Consider the following 16,528-nt stretch of genomic DNA (forward strand, 5'->3'; position numbering starts at 1 on the left):
ACTATCCACGGTGAAGCGTGGCTGGTACATGAAGTTAAAGGGGATGTACTTCAAGCAGCTCAGCGCGCACAAGGACACAATGACCGTGACGGCCGTCCGATCCGTACAATAGGTGAGTCTCAGCTTCGGGCAGCAAATGCTGACAAAACGGTCAAAGGTGAAGGACATGGTTAACCAGACGGAATAGTCCAGAGTAACGACCCGCAGGTATATATTGGAAGGACAAATTGCGCTGAGAGAGAGGAAGGAGTTGGCGATATAGTACATGTAGATTTTATGAATTAACACGTGAAATATGAGAACGAGGAGGTTGGAGATTGCCATCGCCACCATGTACCGGGTGATTCCTTTCGAGAGCCCGCACTTACCCCGGTACAGGATCGCAGCCGTCAGCACGTTCGCTGGGGGAAGCGCAAAGTACAGTGAAATTAATATTTAAATGGAACCACCGATGTAATGGAACTAAAGTTACGATTGAATGTTGCGTAGCGCGACAGACCTCAACGATGCGAATCACAAGAACCACTTAGTGTTAGTAAGACGAGGCTCTTTCAATGCTGCATTCTTCAGAAACTCATCATATTAATTACCCCAACATCATGTGCTCTTTAAACTCGAGTTTACGTTTTCCTCCTTTAAAAACACCGCATTAAATCCCCGTGATGTCCACTCTTTGGACATCTGTCCACATATCTCCTATTCCCTCCACTTATGCCCGCTGACGCCGATGCACTGCGTCTGAAGTTGCAATTTCTGTGTTGATCGCACATCGGATTACTGTAAAGTGCCGGAGAGGATGCAGCAGGGAGTCAGAGTACTCACGGTCTGTCAGGAGAAAGCAGTAAACAATCTTATCACAGCTTACCAGGGATACCAAACGCAGCCAGGATCGGATAGCTAATTTCATGGACGTATATAATTGGGGCCCGTTCCATCTGATTGTCCCAGTGAAGTTCAGGAACACAATGGAGCGATAGCGCAGTTCGGATGTTCTTTAATACTCCCACCAACTCCCCAGTGGGGACGGGAGAATGACGGAACCCCAATATTAGTCACACTCTCTTGAACAAACACGTTTCTTTCCATGTGTGTGCGCCTGTGTGTGTGTGTGTGTGTGCGTGTGGGTGTGTATGTGTGTGTGTATGTGTGTGTGTGTTTGTGTGTGTGTGTGTGTGTGTGTGTGTGTGTGTGTGTGTGTGTGCGCGTGCGTGTGTGTGGGTGTGTATGTGTGTGTGTGTGTGTGTATTTGTGTGTTTGCGCGCGCCCGCGTGTGTATGTGTGTGTGTGTGTGTGACAGTGAGCGAGTGTGCGTGTGCGTTTGTGTGTGTGTAGATTCGTGTATATGTATGATTGTGCGGTGTTGTGCGCGCGTGCGTGAGTATTTGTGAGTGTGTGGGTATATGATTCTGTGTGCGTGTGTGTAGATTCGTATATGTGTGTGGTTGTGCGTTCATCAATTCATGAATTAGTAAGTAATGGAAGTAAGTTAGGCAATTCAGCACAAGGAGTCTATTCCGCCATTCAATCATGACTCACCTATCTTTCTGTCACAACCTCATTCTCCAGCTTTCTCCCCATAACGTTTTCACCATTACCAATCAAAAATCTGTGAATCTCAACCTTAAAAATACCCGATGACTTGGCCTCCACAGCCGTCTGATGGAGTTATATTTTTAGGCCACCAAATTACATGCAGGCAGATCGTGAAAAGATGTAGAAAAAAGGTGTTATTGTAATTAGTGATTTCCACTTTTCCAATTTTGACTGGAACTCACTTGAAGAGTGAGTTTCGGATAGAACTGAAATGGTTAGATGCCTCTGGGAAGTTTCTTGAAACAATGCGTGTAGTCAAACTCGGGATGGGGCAGCACTAAAACATATTGGGAATGCGTCCGATCAGGTGATCATATTTGAAAGATTTCGCATTCTGAGGACAATGATCATGATTCAATAAGTTCTAGAGATATTATACGCTTCGTCAATAAAAGGAAGTGTATGCAAAGTTAAGAAACTGGTATCAGGTGAATATAACGAAGGGGGAAAGAAACGGAAACAAACAACTGGGGGCGCTAAAAGAGGCCATGAAAGGTTCTTGGCAATTGGGAGTAAGGGGAAGCCCTCGGCATTTTATGCATATATTATAAGCAAAAAAATGGGAGCATTCATTGTTCATAATATAGGATTGTAGGCTTTTCTCTTTACTATTTCTCACTGGAGCTCTTCTGTGTACAGGCCCTGGTGTAAATGCTGTGTATTTCCATTGCTTTATATTTGCATCTGGTAAATTCAGACCCGTGAGTTCAGGCACAGTCTGTGAGGCGGGGGGCAAGATATTGTACTGTAGGAGAGCACCAGGCTTCAATTCGGGCTCAGCGTTGAGGTAGCTGTCTCTGAAGGCTGGAAGCGAGCAATGAAGTGGACAGAGCTACACGCAGTCCACGCAGTCAGCTACACGCAGTAAGGGCAAATGTAGACACAAAGAACTGCAGATGCTGGAAATTTGAGCTAAACGCCAAATGTTTTATTAATACATCGGCTAGGAAGAATCTGCGAAGGATGTGGGTAGGCGAAGTTTCTCGTCCCTTTTCTGTCAGGTTCAGCATATTATCCGCCAATACACCCAGTTCCTATTGAAGAATAACCTCGCAGGTCGGTAAAGTGAAATATTTTGTGGATCTTCCGCTCTCCGATCCACCTGCCTTAAACCTCAATGATCCGCGAATATGAACACCAAAACCGCTCTCAATGTCCACCACATGTTCGCTCCATCTTGTCTCGCTGCGGGTGTAGTTCTGATCTCCCATTGGGATGTCTGCAATTTGTTAAATCTTCACTTTCTCTCCAGATGTAACATCCTTGCACCCTGGTTGTCTTTCCCTTTGCAGTACCTGTTGCATTTGTCTATGGTTTGGTTGTTCTCATGAATGGCATGACTTAACTGCAGAGCCCGCGAACGAAGTATCTGGTGACAATAATAAACCGACGCCGATACCACTCTCTCTCTGCTAGGACTGTGCGCTGTACTGCAACATGACTATTGTTGTCGAGTAATCTTCGCAATGACGGTCAATGCGCCAACAACAGGGAAACTGCCCCTCTGAGTGGAAGTGTCAAAGACTAGAGGACACATCTTCAATGTGTGCGAGTGGTAAATGTAGGCGTGCGGGGACAGTTACACAGCGCACGTTGAGTCGCTGGAACGCTGTCAAAAGTGGTGGGTGATCCCAAGATGATAATGACATTTAAAAGGCTTCTGGATAAGCACATGTATATGCTGGGAATGGAGTAGAATGGATTGTTTATAGACAAAATAGATTGGTTTATCTTGACATGGTTGACAGATATTTTGGTCCGAAAACCATGTTACTGTCGCGTAGTGCTCTATGTTCTATATTTAGCAGTTTTAAAACACTGAAACCGAACCACTAACAGTTCTTCTGACATTGCAGTCCATTTGCAATTGCCCACCCGCCGGTCATAAAAGCAATTGACGTAGAATTGGCTACTCGGCCGTTCAAACCTATCCTGTCATTGAATTTGCTCATTCCTGATCTACTCTGGCCATGTGTCTCATTATATACCAGTTCCCAATTGCTATCAATGCCTTGATCGTTACCAAGCTTCATCTTAAATACCACTGACGGGCGATGCCCCCTCTTCCCGCACCTGTAACTGAACAGGATAAAGGGAGCATCGGGGATTTCCCGTTTACGATACGATAGGATACGAAGGAACTTTGTTCATCCCCGGAGGGAACTTGGTCTGCCAACAATTATAACACACAACATGGTACACGAAAAACTTGAAATGAAAATTTAATTAAACATGAAGAGAAAAGAAAAAGACAGGCGATTTGTGACTGGCTGCCGTGTTATAAACAATAGACAATAGACAATAGGTGCAAGAGTAGGACATTCGGACCTTCGAGCCAGCACCACCATCCAATGTGATCATTCTCAATCAGTACCCCGGTCTTGCCTTCTCCCCATACCCCCTGACTCCGCTATCCTTAAGAGCTCTATCTAGCTCTCCCTTGAATGCATTCAGAGACTTGGCCTCCACTGCCTTCTGAGGCAGAGAATTCCACAGATTTCCAATTCTGTGACTGAAAAAGTTTTTCCTCATCTCAGTTCTAAATGGCCTACCCCTTATTCGTAAACTGTGGCCCCTGGTTCTGGACTCCCCCAACATTGGGAACATGTTTCCTGCCTCTAACGTTTCTAACCCCTTAATAGTCTTATATATTTCGATCAGATCCCCTCTCATCCTTCTAAATTCCAGTGTACACAAGCGTAGTCGCTCCAGTCTTTCAACATATGACAGTCCAGCCATTTCGGGAATTAACGTAGTAAACCTACGCTGCACGCCCTCAATACAAAGAATATCCTTCCTCAAATGTGGAGACCAAAACAGCACACAGTACTCCAGATGCGGTCTCACTACGGCCCTGTACAACTGCAGAAGGACCTCTTTGCGCCTATACTCAACTCCTCTCGTTATGAAGGTCAACCTTCCATTTGCTTTCTTCACTGCCTGCTGTACCTGCATGCTTCCTTTCAGTGCCTGATGCACTAGGACACCCAGATCTCGTGTTAACAGCGCTTTCACCGGAACGATCGACCGACCAAACAAACAAACAAACAAACAAACAAAAGCGGGCTTATCCCCTGGGAAGAGGATTCTAAAACGAGAGTCCCGCCGCCCCCCTTCCCCACACAGGGTCCCCATTTTTTGTCCCACCTCCCTCACGGCGGTACACCCAAAGCCGGATCCTTCAATGTTCTTCACGGCGGTCCTCCCACGCCGACCCCTCCATTGTTCTTCACGGCGGCCCCACCACCGCGGTCCCCCCCCGTCCCTCACGCTCATCGACGGCTGATTGCGGGTCGATCCCGAGGCCCCACCGGCGCCGAGGCTGCCGCTGCCGCTGCCGCTGAGGCTCCCGTTGCCGCCGAGGCTCACGCTGCCGCAGATGCCCCACCGCCGCCTAGTTCTCGTCTCACGGATAGAGGACGCCTTGAATGGAGACACAAGTTACTGCAGATGCCGGAACGTTGAACAAAACTCCGCATCTGTGGAGTGAATGGCCAGGTGACGATTCGGGTCAGCACCCTTCTCCAGACAGCGTATTTCACGGGTGTGTGGACGTCGGCACCCTTAGTCGTCTAAGTTGACAAACAGATCTTTTTTTAAATAATGTCTCTTCCTGTTGGCATTCGTTGCTTCATATGATCCCGCCATAACAGCTGTTACTCGAAATTTAATTTCGCTTACTTCTGATGGAGGGTTATTATCCCGTCCTCTTCGGATCGTTCACCTTGTTGTGGTGAAGAGGCTTGCGTGCCCCCATAATTCCGAGAGCGATGCCGTCGGAAGCACTAGCTTCTGGTAGGGCCACCCATGGCGGTAAAGTCGAGGATGAGGGTCCAGACAAAGAACGATCTAATCTACCAGACCTCAACGGCGGACGAAGTTATCTTGAACTAAACGACTGTGAAGGCGGATGAAGGCTGCAACAGGTCTATCAGCTCCAATCGTCTTGGTTCCGTTCCCATTGTAATTAGTGGATTGCTTTGTGAATGTACACGTTAAACAAACACAGGCACAGGCGTCTTCGTTCTGTGAGCAGCACGAAACTTCACTCAAGACTTTCGGCGATCGGGGAAAGGCGACAGGAGCAGGCTACGTGATCGCTGAAAGTTCCCAGTCAACAACGGGAAGTGGTGAATACTTGACTCAATCGCTCAACTTTGGACAGAAGCAGGAAAGTTGTGCGCCAGCAGTATTCATGTCTGAGCAGCCCTAATTAGGATCCACTCTGCTCACCCTGAACTGGGAAGGGGCTAGAAATGGTGCCCTAAAAATAGTTTGCTTCGCCTCGTCCTGTCTGAAAACCCACGTTCAGAGGGATCACCATCACGCGGTCCAAAACCATCAAGAAGCGAAACTATGAAACATGGAACCTGGAACATACAAACTCTGATGGACAACCAAAACTCAGACTGACCAGAGAGAAGAACCACCTTTATTGCTCGGGAACTGCACAAATTCAGCTTTGACATCGTTACTCTGAGTGAGACCCACAGATCTGGAGAATGACAACTAAAGGAAGAACAAAGTCAATACACGTTTTTTTCTGGAAAGGTCTTCTTCCTGAACAACCGAGGATCCACGGAGTGGGTTTTGCCATCGGAAACAGCCAACTTCAGAAGCTGACAGAGTAACCACTGGGGTTCAATGAACGTCTTATGACTCTGCGAATCGAGCTCGTCAAGAACCAATACACCACCATGATCAGCGCCTATGCTCCAACTCTGGACACTGAAGACGAAGTAAAGGAGAACTTCTCTGCCCTACCTGACGACCTCCTCTGTTCCCAACGACGACAAGATCATTTTCTTAGGAGTCTTCAATGCCAGAGTCGGGAAAGATCATAGGCTCTGGACCGGAACAATGGGCAAGGAAGGACTTCACAAGGTCAAGGCCAATGGAACATTCCTCCTCGCCAAATGTGCAAAACACAACCTGGTGCTTATAAACACCTTATTTCGCCACAAAAACAGGCACAGAGTCTCCTGGCAGCATCCACGTTCTAAACACTGGCACCTCATCGACTACAATATCCTACGATCCCGTGGCCGACAAGATGTACTGAAAAGTCTCATCTGGTCCAACATGAGAATGAAAATTCGGCCCAAAACGAAATATCAAAACCAGAACACTATTAAGAAATTCAATGTTGGTGTCCTTCAAGACATCAACCATGTACAGAGCCGGAGACCGGGAGCCCGAGGAAGGGAGAGAGAAGCGAGCGTCCGGTCCAATTAGCGGGCGGCGGCGGAGTCGGCCGTGGTGTGGGCGCCGCCATCTTACCGCGGGCCACTGGCGGCCGCCGCCTTCGCCCCGCCGCGCTTCCACGGCTGCCACCACTCGAACAACGCGGGCGGGCAGGGCCAGGGCCAGGACAACCCTGCCTCCCGGGGGCAACACTGCCGGGTTGGAGGCGACTGTAGGCCGGGTCTCCCGGGCCGGGACAGAAGCCTCGCCGGCGCCCCGGGGAGACACGAGCCGGCGGCTTGCGACCCGGACCCGGGGCCTGAGGAGCAGCAGCAGCCAGCGGACGGCGCTCCCCTCCCCGCCCGTGGGGCTACGGACCACCGCCTGGAGAGAACCGCCCCGGGCTCGACCGTCACCCCAAGCCGTGGGAGCAGCCGCAGGACTACCCCCACCCCTACGATATCTCCACTGTCTTGTATACATGCCACAAGTACAGTCCAATCCAATCCAATCCAATCCAATAGAACTTTATTGTCATTCGGTACAAGTACCGAACGAAATTTCAGCAGCCACAAAACACAACAAAAAAAAAGAAAAAAGTAGACAGGACACACGACCCCAAGACAAACATCCATCACAGTGAGTCCAAACACCCCCTCACTGTGATGGAAGGCAACAAAACTTCCACTCTCTTCCCCCCGCGCCCACGGACAGGCAGCTCGACCCCTAACGAGGCGACCGACACGCACAGCCCCCGCAAGGGGATGGAAGGCCCCGCGGCCGAGCCGCACCGGGCACTGAAACGTCCCGCGGCCGAGCCGCGCCGGCGATGTTAAGTCCAGCGGCCGAGCCGCACCGGGCACTGAAACGTCCCGTGGCCGAGCCGCGCCGGCGATGTTAAGTCCCGCAGCCGAGCCGCGCCGGGCGATGGAAGGCCCCGCGGCCGAGCTGCGCCCGGGGGAAGAGACCTAATAAAAGAAAGGTTTCCCCCACACCCCCCACCCTGCCCCCCCAACCCACCCCACCCCACAGCCCCACACATACACAGCCAAAAACAGAAACAAAAACCATCCCAACACCGACACACAAACAAAAAAAAAGGAAAAAGGAGAAAGTGCCAGAGAGCCGCAGCCGTTAGGCGCAGCCACACGTGATAACTCCAGTCGTTGGTTCCAGCGGCTTTGGGGCTTGTCTACCGTGCATGTGAAGCCTGGGTTCGGCGGATTGCGCGGAGGAAACCACCAGAAGGTTCAACGGGCAGAAAGACGATCCCAGCAAAGCGTCGTGGAGCGCAAACAGGGCAGAGTGAGTGAGATAGGTAGGACACATCTGACCATCCACTGCATCCCGATCTGTCCACAGCCGTCCCGACTATGTCTTGCTGCTGGGGCCCGATAGGCCGGAACGAGAGAGTGAGGCCGACGATCTGCGCAACTCCCCCTCACTTAAATCCAAGTCAAGCGCAAGTCATGACTTCAACCCCGGCCAGCACACCGCGGCTGGCGGGGATCCCAATCAGCGGTCGGAATAATAAGATTGAAAGTGAAGTGATGGTCATCTTCGAACCCGAAGGACGAACAACAGCAGAAGTTTCAACAACAACTTTAAGAACAACTGCCCCAACAAATCCCACCATCTGTCGAAGAACACTGGAATTTATTGAAGAACGTGATCATCGCCTCCTGCAAGGAAACAATTGGGTTCCGGTAAAAAAATCATCAGGATTGGTTCGACGATAAAGACAAAGAATTCCAACAACTCCTTGATTAAAAGAGAAACGTTTTCATCACCTTACAAAATGACCAACAGTCGGCTACCAAAAGGAAGTGCTATCAGGAATGCAAGGCTGCAGTCCAGAAGAGCACCCGAAACCTGAAAAACCAATGGTGGAGGGAAAAAGCTCAGGAAATCCAACAACGAGCAGACGCCAACGACACTCGAGGCTTTTTCAACACAACTAAGGACACTTTTGGCCTATCCACTCACGTTCAAGCCCCAAAAGCAAAGATGGGTCTACCATCCTGAAGAGCAATGCAGGCATCAATTCTAGATGGAATCAGCGATCATTTTATTATTCAAGCAAAACTACACACAAAGATTAAAGTTCCTTCAAAACCACCACGTAAACTTTCCCTCTGGAGAAAAGTGAACAGTGAGGAATTTAAAGACTTGGCAGAAAAACTGAGGAAAGATTTCTTTAACCTGCTCCAGATAAAAGAACAGTAAAGGACAACTGGGTGTGGCTGAGAGACTCTTTAAATGACATTGTTGTAAATCATGCTCCTCAAAGACCCATTAAGGGTCGTATGCAACCTCCTTGGTTTTCGGCAAAACTGAAACGTCTCTGCAGTAAGAAATAGAAGTTTTATATCCGTGCCCAAAAAAAGGGGTACAAAACTGGATTGGTACAATTTTACTAGAGTACGAAAGCAAGTAGATCGCGCTATTAGAAGTACTCATAGACAACATGTTCCTTCCATTCTTGAAGGGGAGCAACCCAAGGCGTTTTGGAGATATGTGCAATCTAGATGGACAGATGCCCTCTGTGGCAGAGAATTCCATTGTTACAAAATTATGCAAATAATTTATTATTATTATTATAAATAACAAATATAAAATGGATTATATTACTTCAGAGAAGCTGGGATTTTGTTATAGAAACATAGAAACATAGAAAATAGGTGCAGGAGTAGGCCATTCGGCCCTTCGAGCCTGCATCGCCATTCAATATGATCATGGCTGATCATCCAGCTCAGTAACCTGTACCTGCCTTCTCTCCATACCCCCTGATCCCTTTAGCCACAAGGGCCACATCTAACTCTCTCTTAAATATAGCCAACGAACTGGCCTCAACTACCTTCTGTGGCAGAGAATTCCACAGACTCTCTGTGTGAAGAAATGTTTTCTCATCTCGGTCCTAAAAGACTTCCCCCTTGTCCTTAAGCTGTGACCCCTGGTTCTAGACTTCCCAAACATCGGCAACAATCTTCCCGCATCTAGCCTCTCCAACCCCTTAAGAAATTTATATGTTTCTATAAGATCCCCCCTCAGTCTTCTAAATTCCAGCGAGTATAAGCCTAGTGTATCCAGTCTTTCTTCATATGAAAGTCCTGCCATCCCAGGGATCAATCTGGTGAACCTTCTCTGTACTCCCTCTAAGGCTAGAATGTCTTTCCTCGGATTAGGAGACCAAAACTGCACACAATACTCCAGGTGCGGCCTCACCAAGGCCCTATACAACTGCAGTAGAACCTTCCTGCTCCTATACTCAAATTCTCTTGCTATTAATGCTGACATACCATTCGCTTTCTTCACTGCCTGCTGCACCTGCACGCTTGCTTTCAATGACTGGTGCACCATGACAGCTAGGTCACGTTGCTTCTCCCCTTTTCCTAATTGGCCACCATTCAGGTAATACTCTGCTTTCCTGATCTTGCCGCCAAAGTGGATAACCTCACATTTATCCACATTATATTGCATCTGCCATGCATTTGCCCACTCGCCTAATCTATCCAAGTCACTCTGCAGCCTCCTAGAATCCTCCTCGCAGCTAACAATGCCACCCAGCTTCGTGTCATCCGCAAACTTAGAGAAGTTGCATTCAATTCCCTCGTCCAAATCATTAATATATATTGTAAATAACTGGGGTCCCAGCACTGAGCCTTGCGGTACCCCACTAGTCACTGCCTGCCATTCCGAAAAGGACCCGTTTATTCCTACTCTTTGCTTCCTGTCCGCCAACCAATTCTCTATCCACCTCAACGCTGAACCCCCAATACCGTGTGCTTTAAGTTTGTACACCAATCTCCTATGTGGGACCTTGTCGAAGGCCTTCTGAAAGTCCTGATATAACACATCGACTGGTTCTCCCTTATCCACTCTACTAGTTACACCCTCGAAACATTCTATAAGTTTCGTCAGACATGATTTGCCTTTCATAAATCCATGCTGACTTTGTCCGATGATTTCACCACTTTCCAAATGTGATGCTATCGCATCTTTAATAACTGACTCTAGCATTTTCCCCACTACCTATGTTAGGCTAACTGGTCTATAATTCCCCGTTTTCTCTCTCCCTCCCTTTTTTAAAAGTGGGATTACATTAGCTACCATCCAATCCTCAGGAACTACTCCAGAATCTAAAGAATTTTGAAAAATTATCACTAATGCATCCACTATTTCTGGGGCTACTTCGTTAAGCACTCTGGGATGCAGCCGATCTGGCCCTGGGGATTTATCTGCCTTTAATCCATTTAATTTACCTAACACCACTTCCCGACTAACCTGGATTTCCCTCAGTTCCTTCATTTCATTAGACCCCCGGTCCCCTGCTATTTCCGGCAGATTACAGAGCTTTATTTGTCATTCGGTATCTTCCTTAGTGAAGACAGAACAAAAGTAGTTGTTCAATTGGTCTGCCATCTCCTTGTTCCCTCTGATCAATTCACCTGTTTCCGACTGCAAGGGACCTACATTTGTCTCAACTAGTCTTTTTCTCTTCACATACCTATAAAAGCGTTTGCAGTCAGTTTTTATGTTCCCTGCCAGTTTTCTCTCATAATCTATTTCCCCTTTCCTAATTAAGCCCTTTGTCCTCCTCCGCTGGACTCTGAATTTTTCCCAGTCCTCTGGTATGCTACTTTTTCTGACTAATTTATATGCTTCATCTTTTGTTTTAATACTATCCTTGATTTCCCTTGTTAGCCACGGATGCACTACCTTTCCTGGTTTGCTCTTTTGCCAAACTGGGATGAACAATTGTTGTAGTTCATCCATGAAATCTGTAAATGCCTTCCATTGCATGTCCTCCGTCAACCCTTTAAGTATCAATTGCCAGTCTAACTTGGACAATTCACGTCTCATACCTTCAAAGTTACCTTTCTTTAAGTTCAGAACACTTGTTTCTGAATTGACTTTGTCACTCTCCATCCTAATGAAGAACTCCACCATATTATGGTCAAAACAAAAAAGCTGGAGGAACACAGTGGGTCGGCAGCATCTAGGGAGGAACGCAGGCGCCGTTCCGGGGTAGAGACCCTTCTTCGGACTGACTGGGGGAGATGCTGGCTTCCTAGAAAACGTTTATATTTTGCTCAAGTTTCCTACATCTGTGTCTCTCCCATGAGTTATAATCGTGATGTGCAGATAAAGGACATTCAGCTCAATGAGGCAGTGCCAACCATTATATTTCCCTCCAGATGAACAGTCTTGACTTGAAACGTCGATTGCCCATTTTCCTCACAGATGCTGCCTCGCCTGCGGAGTTCGTGCAGCATTTGGTTCTGGTTCCAGATTCCAGCCTCTTAAATCTTTTGTGTCCACGTTGTATGTATCTTTATCCGTGCCTTAGTCCACGATTGAAATACTTGTGTGGATACTTCTAAAATGTTGCTAGAACCTCTGGCTCCACCACACACTTAAGCAGTGTATTCCTGATTTCGGGCACCCTATGAAGTTAACGTAAATGATTTCTTCTTTTCATTCGCTATATTAACATTAACAGAACTATGGCAACTGATCGGTAGGATGACAACCCCCCGCGCACACGGCGCCGACGCTGACACTCTAGCCAACCCCCCCCCCCCCCCCCACACACACCGCGCCGACACTGAAAGTCTAGCCAATCCCCCGTCACCCCCACCCCCCTTCACACCGCGCCGACACTGACACTCTAGCCACTTACCGTACGCAGCCACGTTGCCAGCGGTGTTGCGCGTGTGTATGTTTATGCGCGTGTGTGCGCGCGCGTGTGTATGTTTATGCGTGTGTGTGTGTGTGCGCGCGCGTGTGTGTGTGTGTGTGAGAGAGAGTGTGTGTTTGTCCTTGTGCGTGTGCGTGTAGATTCGTGTATATGTATGGTTGTGCGGTGCTATGCGCGCGCGTGTGAGTGTGTGTGTGTGTGTGTGTGCACCCACCAAACAAATCGTTCTCCTCTGTTACACTTGACATCACATTTTGTGGGCACGCTTTGAATAGAAATTTCGCTGCAATTTTTTCATTCTCCAGCCAACGTGATGACGGCTGCGATCCTGTGCCGGGGAAAGTGCGGTCTCACCAGCGGAATCGCCCGTTACATAGTGGCGATGGCAATGGCCGATCTGCTGGTGGTCATCTTACAGGTGTTGCTCAAAGAGGTTCCTGGCCTTGTGGAGACACGAATCACTTGCATATTGAACTGCAACAAGTTCAGTTTATACATACAGCATGGGAACAGGCTGTTTAGCCCACTGAGTCCACGATGCCCGGTGATCATCCGTTCACAAGAGTTCTTTGTTATCCCACTTTCTCATTCACGACCAGTGAGCAAACGTGCAAACTCTAGATAGACAGCACCCGAGGTCAGGAGCGAAGTTTGGTCTCCGGCGCTGAGAAACAGCAGCTCTACCAGCTCCGTCACTGTGCCGCCATAATGCCAGTTATGTTTTTTTCTCTTTAGCATTGTTTTCACTACAGCAGCTAGCACTACAAGCTTCGATCCATTCTGCAGTTTCGCATTCTTCATTGTACTTATTGTTGCATCTATTATTATGACCAGGATCTTTGCAAGTGTTGATGAAAGAGTACTGTGATGTGGCGGCGCGGCAAAAGATGTTGCGTTCTGCAGCGGCGCAGTCGTCACATAATCTGGTCGTTCTCTGCAGAGTAGATCACTTTGTGAACAAGACTGCGACGCGCAAGAATGAAAGAAGTCCTGGCGAACCGTTGCTCCCGCAGGTGGGCTGTTTCGGTCCACGGAAAGTGAGAAAGCGTAGAAGGTGCTGAATCACAAGTGGTTCCACATTGATGTACCTTGGTCGATGGGAATGGAAGAACATATCAGGGAATCACAACAAAAATGTTATTTGAATTGCACGGATGGGACGACCGCCGTGGTTACTGTGTCCTTGTGTGCGCTGAGATGCTTAAAGTACATCCCCTTTCAATTGAACTGGGGCGAACGGCCTAAAGCCGTGCACTTCACGTCCACCTGGCTATGTAGCACATCTCTCTCCTTACACCCTTTCGGTCTCATCATACTCCTGAATGGTCTGACGGTCAGGAACACATTGCGCAGCAGTCTGGAGACCGGGTGATCTTGAAGGCCAAATTATATTCCCTTACTGACAAAGACCGAATACTTTTGGGATCCGCACCCCCAAAAAACTGTTGTCAATCACATCATTCTAAACTCCCCCCCCCCCTCCCAACTCCCCCGCCCCGCTAACGTGTTTCGAACTGTTCTTTGTTTTTTTGCAGATGTACGGGGCAGGGTTTTTTGTTACTTGTTTCCTCCCCGATGCTCTGCTCTCTATTTGGTGCTCTGCAGAAGCGAACGTTAAGACCTCTGTCAGTACCCAACTATTGCCCCTAATTTTACTCGATCGCTGTATCGAAATAAAACCGTTGACACTCAGTCGGTTTGGAATTCAAATTCAACGCAGTTTACCGCAAAAGATGAGCAAAGCACAACGGGTCGGGGTCAGGCAGCGGGTCAGGCAGCTTCTGTGGATGGGATGGACAGGGGACATCGGGCCACCAAAGGCTTAAACGAATTTATAAATACGGAATTCTAAACCTTGTGAGCCCTTTAGAAATTTAATTGCGTGTTCATTTATCTGCCTGGTTGTAAAGAACACGAGGACATTGATTGACTGTGTTTGATGAAGCCATGAAGTTACGCGCCTTCCTCTCGCTGACGAGACTTTGTGCTGCTCGCCGGGATGTGGGTAGAGTCCCGGCGCACCCGTATGGGGCAGATTGTATACGTCTGTGGGGCATTGTCACCGTCTTTATTGGGCTGAGCACTGCACAGTCAGGTACCATCTGTACAAGGAATGGATAGTCGACGTTTTATGTCGCGACCCCTTTTTCAGTCACTTTAATTAGCTAACTCGAATAAAATCAGTATGTCATGAAACAATTTATCGTTGAAATACTTAGTATTTAACTCATTTCATTATCTCGTCCTGTAAAGCATATGCTTGATGAAACACCCCGGACTGTTCCTCTGTTTTTAGTTTAATGTGTTTACAAGTTTGTGCTTTTCAGCTCAATCTATTACTGTTAATATGAAACTGTTTATCCGTCACAAAATGAGAGATCCAATGAAAAATTGCCAATGAAATCGCTGGGCGGAGGATTCGGGGTGGATTTTAGACAAGGTGACGCACGCACACGTATCAAAAGGGAATTTAAAAATTAAGGCCGCACACCCATTACGTGAAATTAATTCCCCGTTTCCCTGGATTCAACGTTACTCATCGATGTGATGAATAGAAACAGAGGATTGAGAAAGCTATTGTGAAATGTCCTATTTCCTGTTCCGCTGATAGAAATATGATAAAGTGCGGTTTTTATTTCGGATTTCCTCCTGTTAACAATCCACTGACATCCAGCACATTGTCCTCCAGTGAATGAAGCGAATCCGGCCACAACAAATGTCCTTCACCTTACATCGTGGATGGAGAGAAGGATTAGTAAAAAATCCGTTCCCTCCTATAATCTTTGCATTGTGTATTCCTCCGCCAATAAGGAGTTAGGATTACGTGGAAATGTTTGTTAAGATGTCCGTAACTAATGCCTTTGTTTTGTCACTCTGCGAACACACTAGAGGTTTGGACGCGGGTATTAATGAAGACCGAAACCGCGTACCTTGTTCAATTCTTTCTTCAGAGAGAACTGCCGAGATCTTCTGGAATGGCGCGGGCTCCGGTTCTGTACATGAGGGAGATCGCCTATCCGATTCTGGCGGCGTTGGGAATCCCTGGTAAGACCAATCATGCCATTCAATGTGCACTGTTACAGTGTGTCGAAACGCTATCGAGTGCTCTATATTATGAAATTAATTTAACGGCGTTAGTTTTGGGCGCGGACACTGCGGGCGAAAGGTCTGTCGCCGTGCTTTATTGTTCTAAGTTATTATCTTCACAGTTTCACCCCAATGAAACCGCCGCTCTAACCCCCCCCCCCCCCCCCCGCCCCTCGGCACCCACCCACCCAAACAAATCTTTCTCCTCTGTTACACTTGACATCACATTGACAACACATTATGTGGGCATGCTTTGAATAGAAATTTCGCTGCAATTTCTTCTTCCTCCAGCGAACCTGCTGACGGCTGCGATCCTGTGCCGGGGAAAGTGCGGTCTCACCAGAGGTATCACCCGTTACATGGTGGCGATGGCAATGACCGACTTGATCGTGGTCATCTTTCACGTACTGCTCAAAGAAATCTACATTTACTACAACCCTAACTCATTCCTCTCCCTCAGCACGGTGTGCCCTTCATACATACACCTGCGGACAGCCACCCTTGACTATTCCGTCTGGTTAACCATGTCCTTCACCTTTGACCGTTTTGTCAGCATTTGCTGCCCGAAGCTGAGACGCACCTATTGCACAGATAGGACGGCCGCAGCGGTCATTGTGTCCTTGTGCGCGCTGAGCTGTTTAAAGTACATCCCCTTTGAATTCTTATACGAGCCACGCTTCCACGTGGACCATGTGAACTGGGGGTGCCGACCCAAAGTCGACTACTTCACCTCCATGTGGTGGGTGGCTTTTACCTGGATGTGTAGCGTCTCTCTCTCCTTACTCCCATTCGGTCTGATCGTGCTCCTGAACGGGCTGACGGTCCGGTACATCATCGCGGCCAGCAGAGTCCGCCGGCGCCTGAAGTCACTGGAAAGCAAGGATAGTGAGGCGGAGAATCGGCGCAAGTCCATCGTTTTACTCTTCACCGTGTCCGGCACCTCCATATTACTCTGGACCACGG

The 16,528-nt window shown here is 48.2% G+C and overlaps 1 pseudogene across 1 annotated transcript in view; it reads left to right on the forward strand.

Moving 5' to 3' along the window:
• Window positions 1–16,528, forward strand: part of LOC144603211 (major histocompatibility complex class I-related protein 1-like) — a 1,020,820-nt pseudogene that overhangs the window by 902,631 nt on the left and 101,661 nt on the right. The window lies entirely within an intron of this gene.

Source organism: Rhinoraja longicauda, chromosome 19 (genome assembly GCF_053455715.1).
Source record: "Rhinoraja longicauda isolate Sanriku21f chromosome 19, sRhiLon1.1, whole genome shotgun sequence".
Taxonomy (NCBI): domain Eukaryota; kingdom Metazoa; phylum Chordata; class Chondrichthyes; order Rajiformes; family Arhynchobatidae; genus Rhinoraja; species Rhinoraja longicauda.